The sequence below is a fragment of the Leuciscus leuciscus genome, assembly GCF_965113295.1.
Source record: "Leuciscus leuciscus genome assembly, chromosome: 17".
NCBI lineage: Eukaryota > Metazoa > Chordata > Actinopteri > Cypriniformes > Leuciscidae > Leuciscus > Leuciscus leuciscus.
Genome location: NC_138741.1, coordinates 11630405 through 11652090, shown reverse-complemented (window position 1 = coordinate 11652090; position 21686 = coordinate 11630405). Strand labels below are relative to the sequence as shown.

At 36.6% G+C, this 21686-nt stretch overlaps 1 protein-coding gene across 3 annotated transcripts in view; it reads left to right on the top strand.

The window, feature by feature from the left end:
- The window catches only part of fut8a (fucosyltransferase 8a (alpha (1,6) fucosyltransferase)), a 93131-nt gene that overhangs the window by 31847 nt on the left and 39598 nt on the right, over positions 1-21686 (top strand). The gene's annotated exons all lie outside the window — the stretch shown is intronic.

Sequence of the window (21686 nt, the reverse complement as noted above, 5' to 3'; positions counted from 1 at the left end):
TACCGCACATATCCTGACAAGTGAAGGCAAAACATTTTGATTGCCCCCTGGTGGCTGGCTGCAGTATAGGTTATAAATCCCACCCTATCATCTAATTGAATCTATCGCCAACTTCATGATTGACAGATGTACTTGTGATTTGAGTCTGCGGGAGTATGTGTAACCGGTCCTACTTGACCCGCTCTGAGTGGGATTCAAACCGGGGTCTCTGGCGTGGGAGGTGGGTACCTTTGGATCACTACTGCGCAGACTTTGGCTCCAAATGACGTAATCGAAAATGACCGTTTCTGGGATATTTTGGCTTCAGTTTTCTACAGTGGATGGTGGTGGAGACACATCGACCAAATTTTGTACAGTCTATGAATAGTATGAAATTAGCCTTAGATAGACAAAGGCCATTTTTAAAAAGTTAAAATTTCAATTCTACGCCAGAAGATGAGGTGTGGTGGAAATGTTCATTACTTTCAAAGTATTAGAAATGTACATTACTATTCAAAATTCTCTTATGCTCACCAAGGCTGCATTTATTTGATCAAACATACAGTAAAAACAGTAATATTGCCAAATATTATTACAGTCGAAATAAGTGTTTTCTATTTGACTATATTTAAAATGTAATTTACTCATGTGATGGCAAAGCTTAATTTTCAGCATCATTACTCCAGTTTTCAGTGTCACATGATCCTTCAGAAATCATTCTAAATGCTGATTTGGTGCTCAAGAAACCTTTCTTATTAATATTAGTTAAATAAAGTTGAAAACAGTTTTTTTTCAAGGTTCTTTGATGAATAGAAAGGTAACATAAAACAATTTTTGTTGTTGTTGTTGTTGAAAAAAAGTATTCATTCATTTAAAAAAAAAAAAAAAAAATCTGACCCTAAACTTTTGAATAGTATATAGTATACTTTTTAATGCTGTTAAATAGATAATTAAATTATTTAGTGAGTGTGAAATGAGACTTTATTTAAATAGAGACCAACTGAAAAAATTGTATTTAAATGTATTTAAATTTAGGCCAAATTTGCCTGTGAACTCTTGTGATGTACGATTGTATTGCCGTAGTCTACATTCAGATTCAGCGATCCAGTAATAATATATATCTGAATATGAATCTGATGTATTATTTCCACATAATGTTCTTTCTGCATACTTCTGAGCGCTCGCAACAGGTCTGGAAGTTTTGAGTGCAGGCTGTTATATCGTTAATATTCCTCTCTGGGTGAAAAAGCGTTCTTCTGCGTGTGGGCTGAGTGAGTCAGCCCTGTTACCACTTCTGTGTCTGTCCAGACTCAGAGCTGCTGCTCAGCGAAGGAGAATCCCTGCATAAACCCCCCTCCTTCACCCTCTTAAACGTGTCTCAACCATCTTTCAACTGGCCAACTAGAGCATGACAGCAGCCTCTCAGCCTCACTCCCCTTAAACCCCCTCAGAACACTCTTCTCTTCTCTCCCCTCCCTCGCTCTTTCTCTCTTTTTCTTTCTTCCCTCCATCAGACGACACAGTCGGGGGGCAAATGTGTCACATCTCATAGCTCAAGAGTTTCATTATTAGGCTCTTCCTAAAGATAGACACTCAAAATGTGGCTCTCCATTTTCTCAGTGTTTGAAATGATGACAGACGGCATGAAGCCCAGGGTTTAGCTCCAGAATCACCTGGGTTTCTCTCTTACGTTCTTATAGGCTCTTCATTAAGACCAAAGCAAATTTCCTAGAAAAGGCCAAACCTGCTAAATGCATTAGACTCCTGCCATGTGAGCTAATGAGAAGACATTTTGAGGCGAGGTATTGACAAGCTTTATGTCTAAGGGTCTATCCTGCTGGGCTTAATATAGCTTTCATAGCCGAATTCTGTTGAATAAAATATCTATGAAACTGTTACATCCTTAAACATGTTAACATGGTGACTTCCTCTTAAAGGATCTTAATTAAAGTCTAAATTTGTTATATACCTCTTTGAATGTCCTCTTTCATGCTACAAGTGATAAATGACAATACCATACAGGATACAAAAAAAGATATCTTGGTTATTTTCATTTACAGTTTTTCTTTTTTTCAGATGTACTTTAAATATTCATTCCTGAGACATGTTTTTTTTTTTCATTTACTATTTTAATGGTCAATAACTAACTATATTTAATTAAAGAAAATATGCAAAATCACAATTCGTGATGATTTATTTCCATTAATAGTTGAGATTGATTGCAGTATTACACTACTGTTCAAAAGTTTGGGGTCTGTAAGAATTTTTTTCCCCAAGTTGCCAAACCGTTCCAACCGAAGAGACCGTTTGATGTCTTTTTCACAATAATCATGGTTTGAAATGTTTAAGTTACCGGCCATTCAGAACTTCTACTAGCCAAAAATAAATAAATAATTAAATAAATCAGATTACCTACGTCACAGCTTAAAGTAGTTATTTGTTGCGTAGTGACGTGTATGTTCAAGTAAGCCAGATAGGCTATGTGCAGATTCTGCGCAATACGCTGTATTTAATATATCATTATGACTCACGAGTTGAGTATTTGGGCTAAATTGCAGATCTGCAGCAAAGTGAGTAATAAGTAACCCGCCAAATTGACTAGTGATATGAAAGCGTCACCCGCCACAGTTGATTTTTACATGCGTTTTTTTCTAAATTGAAAAGTCCACACATACACCACATATACTTTTTTTGATCATACCATTTCAAAACCAAATCTTTCAGCGAAGATTCAAGATGGACTTTGCTATAAAAACCACATCGTAAGATACATTTCAATTGGATTTCCAATCACTCACATGGGCCATTGAAGCTAGAGTAGGACATGATTGTCCCTTGCTGCTATATTTTGAAATAATGTCATTTATTTCTATGATGGCAAAGCTGTATTTTCAGCAGCCATTACTCTGTATTCAGTTTCACATGATACTTCAGAACTCATTATAAAATGCTGATTTGGTGCTCGAGACACATTTCTTATTTTTATCAGTGTTGAATTAAAAACAATTGTGCTGCTTAACTGTTTTTTGTTTTTTTTCGGGATTGATTTGAAGTAGAAATCTTTTGTAACAATATAAATGTCTTTACTTTCACTTTTGATCAATTTAATGCATTCTTGCTGCGTAAAAATATTAATTTCAAAAAAACAAAAAAAAAAGACTTTACTGACCCCAAGCTTTTGAATGGTAGTGAATATTGGTGATATAGGTGTTGTATTTTGGGCCATCATATCATGAGTGGTGTTTAAAGGGGTACTATTATGCCCTTTTATGAAGTCTTGATTTTGTTTTTGGGGTGAACTTTAATAAGTTTTCATGCTTGATTGTTTAAAAAATCAGCTTATTACAGCTCCTCTCTCCCCAGTCTGGGTGAACACGCTTTTTCGATGAAGCCTTCTGAATACGAAATGTGCTGTGATTGGTCAGCTGGCCCAGTGTGCTATGATTGGCCCAATGTGCTTTGATTGACACCGTTAACACGTCTTCGGGAAATGTTTCGCCCTTTCATAACAGCCAGCTCCACTCACTCAGATGTAAATAGCGGCAATTTCAAACCAATGCAAGCCTGATTTAGACTTAATAATAATAATAATAATAATGTTAACAAACAAAAGGATCGTGCAGAACGGATTTCATTCACGGACTAAGCACTGACTTCACAGGGCGTTTCAGAGTGGTTTGTTTTGTTTTGTTTTTGTAATTTTCTTAGACACTTTAGATACAAGGTTATACACCATTTAATTGTGATATTTGTCGGAAAACTATGGTAATTCAAACGGTAATCGACACCTTTTTTTGGTATTCCGTGGGCGCGGATTATTTAAATGAGGAAATTATGACTTCATAAGATCCGGAAAAATCGATTTGTAGTCCAAACTTGTAGTTTGGTTGTAGTTCCTTGGAAAGTGAATTATGTTAAATAAAATATCTCCCTTTGGAGTGGACTTTGAGCTTTGTAACCTTGTAGATCTTTTTTTATGCTCGAACTGCTAAAGTTGAAAAAGCGAAAAAGCATAATAGGACCCCTTTAATATGAAATTTCATTTATGAAAAATCAGATCACAGAGAGTTGCAGGACAATCTTTTTTTAGAATATTGGGTAAGATCAGATACTCCTGTAAGAAGCCGATTTGAAACTAGCATTCAAGATCTTGCAGGTCATCTCTTTGAGCATTACTTTTTTATATCATCAGAACATTTTCTCCTGATAAAAAAAAGATATGTGAGCATTTATTTTCAAAGCTTTGATGACAGACAGGAGATGTATGTGCACGTGATAAGGCTGTCATTTACTATTCTGGTGACATCTGACAACCTTTCACATTTGTTTCTTTCATATTTGTCTCCATTGTGTTTACTTATTTTTAAATTTTCTGATAGATATAAAGAGCACGTTGAGACGGCAGTCAGACTTTCTTCATGTTTGAATTCTCTACTTTATAAAAAGAAAGAACACTCTGGCATATAAGCAGACATACGCACATACACATGTTGGTTTCATTCCACTTGTGAGAACACAGATGCAGTGGCTATTATGTGAGAATATTTATTAAATCCCAACTATAACCCTTACACAAAACTTCAGATGTCCTCACAAGTCAGTTCTTGATGTTCTCAATGAAAGACTTTTTCAACAATTTTGCCCTCGCCGGCATAGCCAAACCTGTACACACACAATAATCTCAGCATCAGTTACAGTGATGCATAAAACTCCATCATCTTACCAGCTGTTGATTACAAATACATTGATCAGCTTAACAAAACACTTTTTCACTCAAAACTCACCACACACCTCAAACAAATCACTTGGGTGTTCCTTTAACCTCAGCTCATTCGCTTAGCAAAACACATGCACACACACACACACACACACATATATACTGTTTGTATGCGGAGGAGAGGACATAAGACATGCCTTTTTAAGGGGGGCTTTCCCAGTCTTGATTACTTAATTTGGGAAGGTCACTAATTTATCTTTAAATATCTGTGACGATGACAGTGACATCAGATGCTGCTTTGTGACCACCTGAAGAGCTTCTACGGGCACCAGAACCATCGTTTTTATTGCCTTGATTGAAAAACTTTACTTAACACTTATATAGAGTATCTCTAGCAGTACAAGTTTTCCACAAATACTGATTGTAATCAATAAATTGACTTCTATTTTTATAACAAAGTCTGCCTCCCGGGGCAGTGATTTATTACGTTGAGCCAGAACAGACCACAGAGAAGTCTTCTGTCCGATTGTAAGTATTTTAAAGTGCTTATAATATAGGTCAGATTCGACTTGCCTAACCTGAGAATAACAAAAAATAAGGGTAAAGGTATCAAATTAAACACCATAAAACATATGCACTGTATATATATACAGTGCCTTGTGAAAGTATTGGTACCCCTTAATTTTTTCACATCAATCTACATTTCATACACCATAATGACAAAGCAAAAAACAGATTTGTGACAACTTTGCAGATTTATTCAAATAGAAAATCTGAAATTTAGCTCAGGAAAATACACACATTTTCACAAGCAGTCACTCTTCCTCTAACATACTGTTACAGCGTTTTAGACTGCAGCTAAATGGGTCGCAAATGTGACCAGAAAATTACAAAATTATGACTTATTAGTTATTTAAAATCAATTCAACATTGGCACTTTTTTGCATTGACATACATTTTTTATCATATTTATCAGTCTTTACAGTGCACGACTAATACATGACCTGTTTACAAAATACATTTTATGAGCTGTTTTGTTTTTCTCCAATTTATCAGTCAAACTGATTCACGAATCAGTCACACATTATCAGTCTGAATCAGTAACAGCAAATTCAATTAATGTTAGTGCACTTTTAGCTAGATAAAAGCATCAACATGCACAAAAAGTTATAGTGATGCTGAATTTATTTTTCAGATGTCTGTTATTTACTGAACCATTGAAGTTACACTTATTTGAATGCCTGTGTGTTATACCAGGATTGGCCCTGCTGCAGATGCTCAAGTTGCTTAGCAACAGCTTTTAGTGGTATTTAGGAAATGTTGGCTGAAGGGCTTGTTTGCTGGACAGTGCTTATAGGATCTTTCTTCACTAAATAAATACCAATAAAGTCAGCTCATGGCATCTCTGTCGAGAGCACTCACATGATCTTATTCATATGGCAAGGGTGACGGGGCTTTTCATGGAATCTGAGATAACTGTGTACTGTGAGCTTACTAAAAAATACTGAAGTCATTGCATGCACTATGGGAGAAAAAAAACATATTACATAATGGGTTGATGAGATTAACCAATGATTGAAAATCAGATTTACTTGATTCTACATACTGTGGACCCATTTAAGTGATCACATCACAAGCACCAAGGTTCAAAAGTAATTTTTTTTTTTTTTGGCTGGCCCACTTTGCATTTCTAATTGTAAATGTATAATTAAAAATATATATTATATTTAATTGATTATATTCTTTTTTATTTTTGATTATTTTTTTTTATTTTTTTTGCCCAACACTTAAAGTTGTGATATAACGGAAGTACCAGCAGATTTTTTCATCTGTATTGTACAGTATATCTGAGTGAACTTGATTCTCACAAAAGAAAAAAATGTAGGGCGGAGACTTGGTTCTATCCATTGGTTGTTGATTGGATGGAGGCCTAGAACTTGCATTTGATTCTAAGAAAGGGGTGGGGTTTATGCGGACTAAACGATTGGATAAATCTGGCATACATCACCAGAGAGAAGCCTGTTGTTTCACTAGACGATTGAGTTTATAAAAAAAGATACATTCATGGATGAATCGTTCCCAATGAAATCAATAAGATTCATTTAGAAAATAAATACAGTTTCAAGGGTTGAAGGATTCTCCTTTCTTTCGCCAAACAAAAGCTAATTAAATGTTCCTGAACAGTTTCAGCTTTGTCTCATTAGACTACAGCACGGACTTCCAAAACTCATAGCCTTGTTTTAAATGATCATGGACAAACTTCAGTCTGTCTTGAATGCAACATACAGCTGTTCTAGATACTGTGAAGTGCTTGGAAATGGCATTATAGCCGCCCTCTAAAGATAGGCATCCACTATCTCCTTTCAGAGGTCCAGACTTCTTTGCTCTTTGGCATGGCCAAACTATAAGAGCGCATATCACTCTTTTTACTATTTGAGAGAGATATGCATGCTGTGGTGGTTAAAACTTGATGAAGTCCCAGAAAAAGGCTTAGTTCATTGAAATCCCTTTGCTGTCTTTCCTGCGCCTCATATTTGCTTTGAAGCTGCTGCCACAGCAAACGTTTTCCATAGGAGCCCGCATGAGCTGACTGCTGTCCCAGCGGTGCATGGGAAAAACAGGATGTGTGTTGACCTGCATCAAATAGAAGAATGCTCTGATGTTGACATTCTTGCACGCTGTCTGCCACACAGTCCATATCATAGCAATGTTCAACATACAATTACTTACAGATAAACGTCTTGGAATGTGTGTATTTAGCAGCTATGACCTTTGTGGCAATTGAGCGTGTGTTTGTAGTCGGTTGCTAGCCAGGCTGTTAATTGAATAATGAAGGCCGATCAGCTTTTTTGTATCACGAGATTGGAGTAGGTCCAGTCTCTGCAGTCATTCTTCAGGTCCATCCCCAGCTTCATCTATCCACAGTTAGCACTGTCAGCTTTCGAGAAACCAAGCATTGGACAAAACATTGCCTCCTTTCATTGTGGCTCTAAGATTAGATGATTGGACGGAGGTCACCCATCTTCTTTGTTTCCTTTTAATCAGACGATGGCCCTGTGGGCCACTGTCAGAGATCACTGCCCTCCATTGTTTAGGGATGTCAGAGGAGGCAGATCTGCTTAGAAAAGAGCCTTTGGATGCAGTGAGAGGCTCCATTGTGGTTGTAAAGAAGGAGGATGAGGTGCCAGGATCAGCCAGAGCTCCATGGCTCTGTCTCTATTGTGACTTAAAGATGTTTGGCTCAGAAAGTCTGAAAGTGGCAGCCATGAGTTACAGGGGGATGGAACCAGCTGCGACAAACCCACTAAATTAAGAGATCTCTTATAGTTACAATTGTAAGGATACTAAGAAATTAGTTGTTTATACACTGCAAGTCAAAAGTTTTGTGTCAGTAATTAAATGTTTCTTTTTAAAGAAATTAATACTTTTGTTTAGCAAAGGATGCATTAAAAGATTTCAAGTAACTGCTGTTCTTTTTAACTTTCCATTCATCGAAGAATCCTGAAAATTTGTACTTAAGATTAACAACTGTTTTCAACATAAGACATAAGAACATAACATAAGAAATGTTCCTTGAGCGTCAAATCAGCATATTAGAATGATTTCTGAAGGATCATGTGGCACTGAAGACTGGAGTAATGATGCTGAAAATCAGCTTTGCTATCGATTTGAAGGTATAAATTACATTTCAAAATATATTAAAATAGAAGACCATTTATAATGATGTCTTACTCTTATCTGTATGGCCATAAATGAAAGAGTATTTTAAGTTGTTTCCGCTGTTATAATGAGACAAAATCATTTGGCATTTTATCAATTTGTGTCGTTGAAGTCCAGTGATGAAATACAGTATGTGTGTCTTGGAAATGAGAGGCCTCAGGTGCTACTCGCTGCCTCCTCTTGGAAAGGTGAAGTAGGCTCTTTCTCTCCTCCTCGCTCATATTTCTTGAAAAAGCATAACATTTAACATTATATATTTGCCATCGTCACCGCATGTTAATGAACTCACAAATATTCCCCCATTGCATAATCAACATTATCTATAGTAGTTTAATATACTAAAACGCTGTAAACTTTTTCTCACACTGTAATTAAAACATTTTGGGTGAGCGATACACAGTACAGATTGTCACAATCCACGATTCATTTTGATGCATTTTTGTATTGCGATATATTGTGACACAATATATTGTTAAACCCTTAATATATATTTTAAAAATCCGGCTCCCAGGCGTCTCCACAACATCGAATCTAGTCCCCGTTAAACAAGGCTTGGACAGCCCTGTTCTAGATAAACATGACGGCTGTGCCTTCTTCCATTGAAGCAGAGAATCAGCACCGACAAGCAAGACAGAATAATAGCAGGCGAGAGAAAACTCAGGTGAGACATATGTTCCGCCAATGAAATGGTTTATCCTCCACCCATGAAACAACAGGGTGAGACATTAGCATGATTGCTTTCACGTCAGTGCACTCAATACAGCCAGAGGTGGTGAGTTTGAGGACGGGCAGAGTTCTGACATGCCCGCTCACACACTCATGTTCTTTTATCCCTTGGAGGCAGTTGCAAACCGATTAGCCTTGTCTAGCGAGACCAACTCGAGGAATCATCAGTGCTGCTCATTAACCAAGCGATACTCAGATCAAAACTCCACGCAAGCCTAAGAAGAGATACTGAGCCTGATTTTTAACAACTCACTGCATCTTCTGCTGCTCATAGACTACAGTAAAGCAAACGCAATGGCATCTCTCTCAGCTACTAACGTGTAACAACCACCTTGGCTAATTGCTTATAGCTTATAGTTTAAAGGGAACATACTTGAAGTGGAGGCAAATGATTAATGTTCAGGGCTATCTGTCTTCTCTCATTCTCTCTCTCTGATTTATTTATTTATGTTATGGTCATATTCATTTTTATTCATATTCATTTATTTTGTACACATCTGTTCAAAAGTTTGGGGATAGTACTTTTTTTTTTAAGTAAGGGATAATGTAGTGCGAGGCGGTTGTTATAGCGAATACAATCAGCCTGAAGGGGTTGTATTCGCTATAACATCCGCCTCGCACTACATTATCCCGCGTATTACATGGCTACCTACCAAATAAATCAATAATTTGACACAGAATATTGATTTAAAAAGGAGTTTATTGATTTAAAAACGATTGTATTGCTTCCGCTAAAGAAAATAGTCCGTTCCGTCTCTACAGTAGAATCCTGCGTCCATAGCAATGCTCTGTTTTTCATGGCAACGGTGTGTTATACTTAGCAGCGTCTGTTATTAAGAAATAACAGACCGCATTCTACATTAGAATTCAACCAAGCCATGTAATAATGTTTTATAAAAACATTATATTATTATAATTGTGTTTACTGTATGGCCTTTTATCTGTGTAATCAGGGTCCGAAATTAACTTTTTGGCTCACCTGCCACGGGGACTGGTAGATGAAAAAATCCACCAGCCAAGCATATTTTTTACCGGCCAAAATAATAAACAGCCTTTTTTTGTCACATATACATTAATTTCAGTACATTTAATTGAGATAATAAGGTATTATGTTGAATACAAACATAAAAAATTGTCCAAAGCTAAATTTGAAATGTATAATAAAAAAAAAATCTATATATTGATCAAAATGAGAGAAATATATGAAATATTACTATCATTGGGGTGAAAATTTTTTTTTGTCAGTTTACCTGACTCATGTGGAAGGGAAGGAAGAACGTACTGGTTCCCTGAGAGATAAGGGAATTGCATTGCATTGCATTGCATTGCAAACGCTATAAAGAACGGCCATGGTGTCCCTTGCACACTGAGTCCGAAATTCGCGTCCTAAATTTTCGCACATTAAAAAATAAATACGACCTCACGTTATGTCAATCACGCTTGTACACTGCCTCCGAAACTTTCGTCCGTCAAAACAAAAATATTGAATCAGGTTCGATTTTCTGCGTTTTTCGCATCCGTAGCAAGCATTTTGAATGGTGTTTTGACAATTCAAAGCGACAGAATCACGAAAGCGAAAAAACGCATGCGATAATTTCGGACTCAGTGTGCAAGGGCCATAAAGCAGAAGCACCCTGGCCAGCGGTGGAGTATGAACGATCCGCGAGTTCAGAAGACGTTCTGCACAGCTCAAACTGCGTTCACACTACACGCGACAAAGCGACACGATACCATTCATTTCAATGGGGAGCGGGCGACTTCCGGCTACACGCGCGGTCGCGACCGTTGGTGACTGGATGGGGCGTGTCTGGCGACACGACAAAGTTGAGAAATGTTTAACTTTATGCAAATGAAGAGCGACTTTCGCGAGCGACAACCAATAGGAGTGGAGCCTGGAGCGCGCGTCATCATCCTTCTCCGCTCAGCCCCTCGCCCCATCGACAGAAAGATTTTTTAAAATCTAAAATACTACTGTTATTGTGTCATGAAATGTAGTTATATGAGTTTTTCAGTCGAGAATGTAGTTGTTTAAAGCTCAAATATGTGGTTTGTTTATACAGATAGCACCTATTTTCAATTTTGATCTGATATTTTCGGAGTTGTGAGACCCAGGTACTCGTTCATTTAACTTACATGCTTTGCGAGTCTAAATATTTAATATTTTCTCTCCAGAATGTTTGTTTTTAGCGGCAAGAAAACTGATTCGCTGTCATTGGATGTTATTCATAAACATTACAAGGCAACAAGTAGTGGGAACGCCCACTAGCGACCTCATCGCCAGCCACCAGCGACATGCAGCGACAAAGTCGCTTGTAGTGTGAACGCAGCTTTAGATGGGTGCGCGACCTGCCAGCAGTGGGAGGACACAAATGTGCGGCGACCGCTTCTTCCAGTGGCGGGAGCTTCACCTTTTTCCTCAGCGCCGTCAACAGATGAGAGCGTTAAGACAAGAGGCAGAAGACCGCGTGCGCGCTGAAAAGGGCGCGCTGAATATTTCATATTTTGGTATGAACATTCACCCGCCAGTGTGGCGGATAGCCTTTTGAGATTACTCGCCAATCGGAAAATCTACCCGCATTTGGCGCTTGGCGGGTGTTAATTTCGGACCCTGTATGTAATGCATCCTTGCTGAATAAAAGTATCAATTTCTTTAAAAAAAAACTTGCTGACCCTAACAGTTTGAATAGTAGTCTATATTTAATTTATGTTTAATATAATATATGTAATATAACTATTATTTAGTATTTAGACAAATAGAAAAAAGTAAAGATTCTTTGTAAAGAAATAAAATATTATATTTAGTTTGACTTCTTGAGGTTGACAATCAATATTCTCTAAAAGTTATGCATCCCCAATTCACTTTCTCTTGAAAAAATAAAAAATAAAAATCAGTTTTTAAGAATTGTTGCCTTATTTTGTACCCTATTTGTGGAAAGTGCCCATTATCTTTTCCCAGGGAATAGCAGAAGCTGGCATGGCGTTAAAAACAAACGAACACATTTTTTTATTTCCATTCCACCAAATACTATCCTTTTGATAGTTTTATGCTTTCTTTTCTTCCTTTTGAGAGACCTGTGTGTCATTGCTTCACAGTAAAGGAATGTAATCACCATGTCAAAAAACGCCTACTCTTCTCTCACTCAAAACTCAAATGGAGAGTTTGATACTAGAGGTTTCATGCTCATATTTTGAGCAGCCACGAGTCTCTTGACACTTCCCACATTGTCCTGCCTCTCACACCTGTGACCCCAGTCACATTTCATGGCTTGCACTGCATTGATTTCACAGCTTGCACGGTATTTATGCAATGCGTGATTGCCAGAGTGCAACAGGTCTTCATGGGAAAGGTGAAAATAACTCCTTTAAATATTTTATTTTAATCTTTTTACTTTGAGTATAATTTGAGATATATAGACCAGCACATATTGCCATTTTTTCACTCATAGCTCAAAGCCAGAATCAGAAGGCAATTTTTTCTTTGAGCCTATTTTTATGTCATATTCTTGTATGCATTCCTAGCACACGTGCTGGAGCAAAGGTCATCTATTGTATGGGCTCATAAAAAGAGCAGATCAGGGCTGAATCGAGGCCTAATTTATCTTACAGCCTCAAACAGCTAACCTGACACTAAATACATCTGACAACCTCCCAGACACTGCCGCATTGCTGCTCGACATCGAGTGCCTTTTCCATTAAGACAAAATATAGCTCTGGACTTACCTCATGACCTAAGCTGTAATATGTCCTCACTAAACATCCATCCACTGTTCATCTACTGCCATCATGATGCATACCGATTTATCTTAGCTCGCTCTTGATAGCCACTATACCTATACCATAAAATATACACCCACATGTACACTCAACCTCTTCATTCTCATAAGAAGCTAAATCAAATTTATACCCAACCTCAGGCACACATCCCAATCACACTTGCAGCTCACCAAGAGTCTATTATAGTTCTTGACTCAGCACTCTAAAGTGCTGAGAGGATTCAGCTCTGCTCTTTCTGGCTGCTCTCTTGCTGGAGTTCTGTTGACTCCTAAAGATGCAGATTTTACAATTAAATAGCAAGGACTGAGCAGTCATACAGTACAAGATCAGAAGTGGTTATGGTCCATTACTGAGACAAGTATTTTTATTGCTCATATTTGGGGTTACGGGTTTGTTCTAAAGCCCTAAGCCTGAAGTGCGAGATCATGGTCAACAGAAAGTCTAGTTTAGCTGAACACGGTGCATAAAAACAGAAGCAGATCCCAGGCTTGAGTTTTAAACTTTGCCACATACCTCGTTTCGCACTGTTTGTTCTACATAATATGAATGATAGCCTACCCCACTTTGGGCCAGTAAGCAACCACCTAGAAACTAACTAGAACCCCCTAGCTACCACACAGCAATACTCTTCAATGGCTTAGCAACCACTAATCATGGTGGCAACTGGCAAGTTTTGCAGAGGCAATCACCACTTGCATTTTTTTAAGCAAATGTAAATATTTAGTTTTATTTATTCTTTTATTCTTTTACATCATCTTTGTCTGAGATCTTGTCTTGATCATCTGATCTGATGGAACTTGAGTGAGTTGCTATGGCTTGATTTCAGTTTCCATTTGGGGGTTTCATGTTCGAAGGCCTTACTCATGCAGAGACAATAGCCTAAGTGTAATGAGTGTGTGTGTGTGTGTGTGTGTGTGTGTGTGTGTGTGTGTGTGTGTGTGTGTGTGTGTGTGTGTGTGTGTGTGTGTGTTTAGTAATCCATGGCATTTGTTTTGAATTTATGTATTTTTACACACATACATATATACACTCATACACACACACAGTTATTAAATTAATATTAATATTTAATTAATATATCTAAAATGCAATAATTTGCAAACATGCAAGTTCCATGCTTTAGGGCTGTCAGATGTAAAAAGAAAAAGTAAAAAAAAAAGGTTTACCACAATAAAATATTTAACGCAGTTAACAATGCAATAACTTGTTTTAAGTTCACTTAAATTAAAAGTTGTTATATTTTTAAAAGCCTTTTAAATGTTCAGAATTATGGCTTTCAATTATACTGTAATGTTGAATGGCTATAATTACTCATTTCATCCCTAGAAATTGAGAAAAATCCATTTAATAGAGACATCAGTAGCATTATTGGCATCTGATACTGGCCTTCATTTATAGTACTTAGTAAAAAAAAAAAAGATGCCATTATACAAATATTTAAAATGTACAGTCTTTGTTGTTTGTACAGTTTCTACTAAATATAATACAGTTTAATGTAAGGTGCGATTAATTACAGAAAAGTGTGATTGAAAACACTAATAAATGGCGTTCAAAAGTTTTAGATCTGTAATTAAAAGAATAATAATTTTAAAAGATGTTTCTTCTGCTCACCAAGGATGAATTTATTTTATCCAGAATGCAGCAATATTGTGAAATATTTTTACAATTTATAATAACCTTTCTATTTGAATATATTTGTAATTTTTATTATTTAATATTTCTGTGATGGAAAAGCTGAATTTTCAGCATCATTACTCCAGTCTTCAGTGTCACATGATGCTTCAGAAATCATTCGAATATGCTGATTTGCTGTTCAAGAAACATTTATTATTATTATCAATGTTGAAAACAGAAGTCTTTATATTAGTATACAGTAGCTCAAGTATTCACTGTGGTTTAAACCGCTACAAATACACACAAGCTAATACACCTAGAGAGTGAAGAGCAGATTGCCTTAACAGGTGTTGCCTGCCTAATGTGACTCTTATTGAATATAAAACTGATGAAAGAGACAAACCAAAGCTTTACCCTCCTAATTGCCCTCCCACCCCCTGTTCGAACAGACCCCGTCCTTTGCATAATTCTTTTTTATATACACACATTCACAGGTCTCTGAGAATGTTTCTGTTCTTTCCGAGCAGGTGTGACCTTTTCTCTGTTCTGTGATTGCCACAAGCCACACATTTTACATAGTGTCTCAGCATGCTAAAGCATACACACACAAACAATGAGTGCAACTTTGTTGCAAACATGCAAGGTTCTTGCACAATTTTCACACTTCAGCCACAGTTTAACACTAAAATCATTTCTAAACCTCACAAATTGGTCACAACCTAGTTTTTAAGATGTAGGATGGCACAATGTTCCATCTTTTTAAAGCCATTTGATCACATTATGCCTCTATTGGCTTAAAACCATTTTCTTTGGGGTGAAAATACTAACGTGCCTGAGACTTTTTAGTAGTGTATATATACAGTACTAAAAAGTACAGTACTCAGGCACGTTAGTATTTTAACCCCAAAGAAAATGGTTTTGGGCCAATAGGAACTGATAGGAAACATCAGGTCACATTTTCAAACATTTCTTTTGCCATTAATTGTAATAATCCAGTGAGATTTTTGTATGCATAAGGAGTCTGACAACAGCCTGTATCATTGAGTCTTCATCTATGATTACCAGAAGAAACAGAAAAAAACTGAGACAGACTAAATCCAAAAGAACTGGCAACATCTCCAAGACACTTGAAGAAACCTTCCTGCAAAGCTACAGTACTGTGAAAAGTTTTAGGCACTTGTGTAAAAATGCTGTAAAGCATTATCAGTTAACTACGGTTAACTTAATCAAATCAATATTTGGTGTGACCACCCTTTGCGTTTAAAACAGCTTTTGTCCAGGTACACTTGCACATAGTTTTTCAGGTAGCTTTGGAGGTAGGTTTCTGATTGGCTGTCAATATTTGTATCGTTCATCGGCTTGAATAAAATCGTTCTGATAGTGATTCCAAGGATGTATCTGTGCTGTTATCGTTATAGTTGTGGTAGGACTGCTATTCTTTTATGTGTACAACGATCTTTGTTGTTATAGGTATCGTCCTTAAGTCAGGTACATGGGGTGTTTTAGTTCAGGTGGCAGAATGGAGTGCTGAACAAAGCATCTTAAACCATCTTTAAAAAAAAAAATTATTAATAAAAAGTTCTTTTTTGTTTGCTTATCATATTTTGAGTGTTTCATTTAATTTTTTTATTTTAGTTGGATAACAAGTGATAGTTCACACCAAAATGAAAATCCTTCCATTTACAAACCCTTGTGTCTTTTTTGTTTACCATTGACTTCCATTTATGTGGACAAAAATACATTTCAAAATTTGGAATGACATGAGGGGAGAGTAAATAATGACATTTTCATTTTCCCATTACGTTTTAGGCAAAATAATTTAGCAAGACAGGAAAATATTGCATGGCTACTATGGTCCTTCCATATTTCCAAAAATAGCTTTTTTAGCTTTCCAAACTTTTTTGAGTCTGACTAGTGTGCATACTATTGTCTGCATGGCTGCATGGGATCAGCATCAGAAGAGCACGGCTTTGCAGCTTAGAGAGAACGCTGATCAGAATTTAAGAGTTTAAGATGCGAGTTTACTCACGCCTACATTTAAGCCAACATTTGCATATAATTGATTAGGATTTCACTATGAAAACAAGATAAACGTAGCTTCCTGCAATGCGGTAAGAGTTTACCAAGGGGCAAGCATTCCTTTTGACCTGGCCAAGTTTATTCAATGCCTCCATGAGACTTCCACAGAAACTAATGTGGAAGCGCAAAAGGTAACATTTAGTGCTGGTGTTTTACAAGCAGTTGAGGGTTGGAACATCTGGTAGTGATCATTGCTGAGATAAGCTGCATCCGAAAGCTTAAAAATGCTTTTATATAAATGTTATAAAATATAAATATTTTTTTAAGTGTTATTTAAAGCACATTGTAAATACTTTCATTGTTACATATACCTGCAGCATTTCAGCCGTAAATTAAGTATGAATTTTAGCTAGATTATGTTCAGTACCTGTCTAGCGATGCATATTTATGCATCTAATTATTTAAATAATTAAAGGTATAGCGGAGGATGTTTTACTTCCTGGTGGGTAACCTATACTATTGGTCCTCCTAATTGTCAATCATTCTGGTGAATCAATCAAACTTTTCAAAAAGTGGAGAGGGCGGGGCTCATCTAAAATTTGGAAAGATCCTCCGCTATACCTTTAAATAACAGTTTTTTTTATTTATTTTTTTTAAACACCTATCGCATGTCATTATGTGTATTGGCTCACGTGATTTATGTTTTGTACTTCAGAACTTCCATTAAGGGAACATAGTGAGCTTTCGATGCTCCCTGGTTTTCACAGTGCATTGTGGGACTTTTTAGGGAGCAAATGTTTCAGTTTTAACATTAGTTAACATGAACTAAGAATTACCAATACTTCTAAAGCATTTATTAATCTTAATTAATTTGAAAAAATAAATAAATTATTTATTAACATTAGTTAATGCACTGTGAACTAACATGTAACAGTATTTTTACAGAATATTGCTGTACAGAAATATTTTGGCTTTGTACAGAATATATTGCTCACTGTTAGTTAATGAGACCTTATTTTAAAAGTGTTACCATATACATATTAAGTTATTAATTTAATTTATGAATTGTTATATTTAATGGGCTAAACTGTGTGATAAATCTCTGTTTCGAAATTTAATATTGAAAATAAACGTAATTTGGATATATTAGATGTGTATTTTATACTCCAGGTCTAGAATTGGGAACCACGGATGTAATTAAAAGTGTAAATTGTATAAATGTACATTTTGTCTCTAAGTAGTTCATGGTGGAAAACTGGTAGTCCACTTTCTTGTTGGTTGTTCTAAGCAAAAGCACAGCTGTCCTCTGAGATCTTTTTGAGTTTGGGAAAAATTTTCCATCTTACGTCATCCTTCTTGGAGTGACCTTGAAATTTATTGTCCAATTTCTAGAGCTGAAATCTCAGGATCTAATATGAAAGACCAAGTCCACTTACATTTCACTTGTAACCCTAGTAGTCCAATGTGAACACAAAAAGAACCAGAGCAGTTTGTCACCTTTTGTGTTTTTGTGTTTGTATGTGATGACCCAGTGAACCTGCTCACATTTAAGCCCCATGGGTTGTACTGCTCTAGATACTGTACAAAACGTGAGGCATGTGCATCAGACCACACCTGAATATGACATGCTTGTTTTTCATATTTCTGAATGATTAAAGTATTCACCTTCTACCTGAATGGAGAGCTTACAGGTTATCAGTGATTCCCACAGGACACTGGATCTGTACAGGAGTCAGGCTGCATAATGCTACGTGAAGTCAGTGGGAGTGGTCCATAGAAATGTAGAGCTCCTACAATGCTCCTCTACTTGAATGAAAAGAGCTGACATTTTGCACATCATTATGGGAAAGGAAATTATGGAGTCTTATCCTTACTGTGTGTGGTGTGTGTGTGTGTGTGAGAGAGAGAGAGAGAGAGAGAGAGATAAAAAAAGAAGATAAATCTTTAACAGCGGAACATGATCGCCATTTACAGCTGCAATGACAATAATGACAATGAAACATAATTTTAAAAAAAATCGACTTAAGATTTAGGAAGGAACCAACAGAAAAAAGAGGAAAGATCAATACGCTACTGTATTGTGATAGTCTATCATCACAACATTGAATCGATAAGCATTTATAATCATTGTTAGTTTGCATTTTAAAGGAGTAGTTCACCCACATATGAAAACACTGCCATCATTTGTTTACTCTCATGCTGTTCCAACCCTGTATGACTTTCTTTCTTCTGAGGAATACAAAAGGAGAAATGTTGAAAAATGCACCATTGACATCACAACGGAAGAGAACAAAGTCATACAGGTATGGAATGGCATAAAGGTTAGTAAATGATCACAGAATGTTCATTTTTGGGTGAACTATCTTTTAAGAGTCTGTCATTTCCAGCACCATCAAGAAAAATAATTGTATTTAAAGTTTGTAGAAAGTGCAATGAACTCTTTCGTGTCACACTGAAGAGTTTCTGAGTTATGAAAAACCTAATGGTTAAAGTCAACATAGCATGACTGCATACATGGCTGCTCAGCTATAACTGACTTTATTTTTTGCACCGTCAACGACTGGGTTTCAGCAACAACATCACAATATGGTATATATTGATGCAGGTCATTGCAAAGCAATTTGATTGTGATTTGAAACTGCCAAATTCACGAGTGAGTGTAAGTAATTAGCAAGATTTAAAAATGTATGAAATGTTTAATAGGAAGCCAATGCAATGTTAACAAAACCTGGCTGATATGTTTCTTACTATTCCTGGTTCTAGTAAGAACTCTAGTGGCTGAATTTTGGACCTGAGTTTGTTTATTAAGCATGCAGGGCAACCACCCAGTAAAGCATTACAATAATCTAGTGCATGAACGCATGAGCTAACTTTTCTGAATTTGTCATTGAGAGCAAATGTCACAATTTAGATATATTTTTAAATGCGGTTTTACAGATATTAGAAATGTGGCTTTCAAATGAAAGATTGGTATCAAAGAGCACACCCCAGTTCCTAACTGATGACGAAGACTTGACGGAGCAGCCATCAAGTGTTAGGAAATTACTAGTCATCCAATTTTTTATTTTAATCCTAATCCATATCTATCCTCATGACAATCATAACTTCTGGAAGCATCTCTTTCAGTAGCATAGTCGGTATAGGGTCTAACACTGTTGTTAATTTTGATGATTTAACAAGTTTAGACAATACTTCCTCTCCAATTGCAAATAATGAATGGAATTGTTCCTAAGGGGGTCTATAGCATGACGTCTGATGCGATACTGTAGTAGATGGTTGCATGGTTATAATTTTCTTTCTAATAGTATCAATCTTGAAGTAAAGAAATTCATAAAGTCATTAAATAATAATAAAATAATAAATACCTAGGGTTTGTGTCTGTTCTCATCTATGAGAGTCGAAAAGTAAGCAGATCTAGCCGTTTTTAAGGCCTTTCTGTATGCAGTAACACTTTCCTTCCACGAAATGTGAAATACCTCTAGGTTTGTTTTCTTTCAGCTGCGCTCTATTTTTCAGGCTGCTTTCTTGAGAGCCCTGGTATGCTTGTTATACCACGGCGTCTGACTATTTTCCTTTTTTTATCGCAAAGGTGCGCAACAGTAGGCGTGTTTCCATTACAGATTTGCGCAAAACTTTCGCGATTTTTTTTTTCCCCTAAATGTGGACAAAAAACGATTGCGAAATGACGGCGTTTCCATTAACCGATGTTATGCGACTAAAACTTCATTTTTTCCTCTCGCGATAAGTAAAACCATTCCAAAAACCATGGCAACGGACGTTGGTAGGTTTATGTACTATATCCCAGCCACTGCACTAGCCATTATTATTAATCGAAGGAGATGTATGTGTGTTTTCAAAGCATTAATGGTAAGGAACGACCCTTATTATACTTGTGAGCGGCACATATGAGGTGTTTCTGGGTGTTTCTCCCTCATTTCGGCTTCGAGGTCTTGATTGTGGCATTTATTTGAGGTTTAGAATCCATTATTCCTGTCATTCTTTTGTCTTTTATGAATTTAATAAAGAACTCTGTCTCGTGTTCTGTCCAAAAATACGGCGTCATCTATGTCACGTGACCTGTAAATGCGCAAAAACTGTTTCCATTGCAGTTTTGCAAAATATTTCTTTTTCGAATTGCCTGAAAAACCACCTAATGCGAGCGTAAAAACTTTTTTGCAATAAATGGAAGTTTTTGTGAAATTTACGTGTTTCCATTGGGCGTATTTTCAATTCGCAATTTCAATTTGCGCAATTTGTAGGGTAATGGAAATGCGGCTTGTGTCTGAAATGCTGGAAAAAAAAGAGTCAATAGATTCTGTTGGAACATCGAGCTACCTGGTATGCCGAGGAGTAGAAACTGATCAGGACGATTATTTATAAAGCAATATTTAGTGGTAAAAGTGATAGTTCAAACATATTTGTAACAGGGAGTTTGTTTTGCTGCCCTGGCCTCAATTTGGAACAGTAAGGGGAAACTTGAAACCCTGCAGAAATCCACCCTAACCTGAACAGGCTGTTGTTCAGCCCTGCACGCTTTTATAAATGCAGGCATTAATTATGGATTTATTGCTGTCCTTGTCTGTGCGCTGCTGTGTCACTATGCAGATCTCAATTATTCATGAGATGTAGAAGGGGGGTAAAGGGTGGTGCACTCATGCGGGACGGTGCAGTTTACAGATTATTTCTCTTTCAGCACCAAATCGTCTGGTTCGCTGTATTGCAGTATTTTAATAATTTGCTCCCCAATTCTCATTTAAAACTAAGACTCTCACACTCTGTGATATACGTTTGTATATTAAACTGGCAATCTCAGCTTCAGCCCAGAGTGTACTGGGTTAATTACAAGTTTAAATAAGTAGAATGTCATGCTGAAGAGGCACTTAATACTGTGTAGTAAAGAGATATGTCGTCCTGCATTGCACTCTTCTGCCCTGGAGAAATTATGTGTCATTCATTCGCAACACAATCACAACCATTTGAAAAATATTGGATGTTTAAAATCAAGTTTTGAGGAAAAGGATTTTGAACCAACTGCATTTTACTGAGGAACTATTTTTGCTACTGTATCTTTAAAAACTTTAAAACTAAAAGATGTATGACATAACATACTTGTATAAATAAATAGATGTATAATATC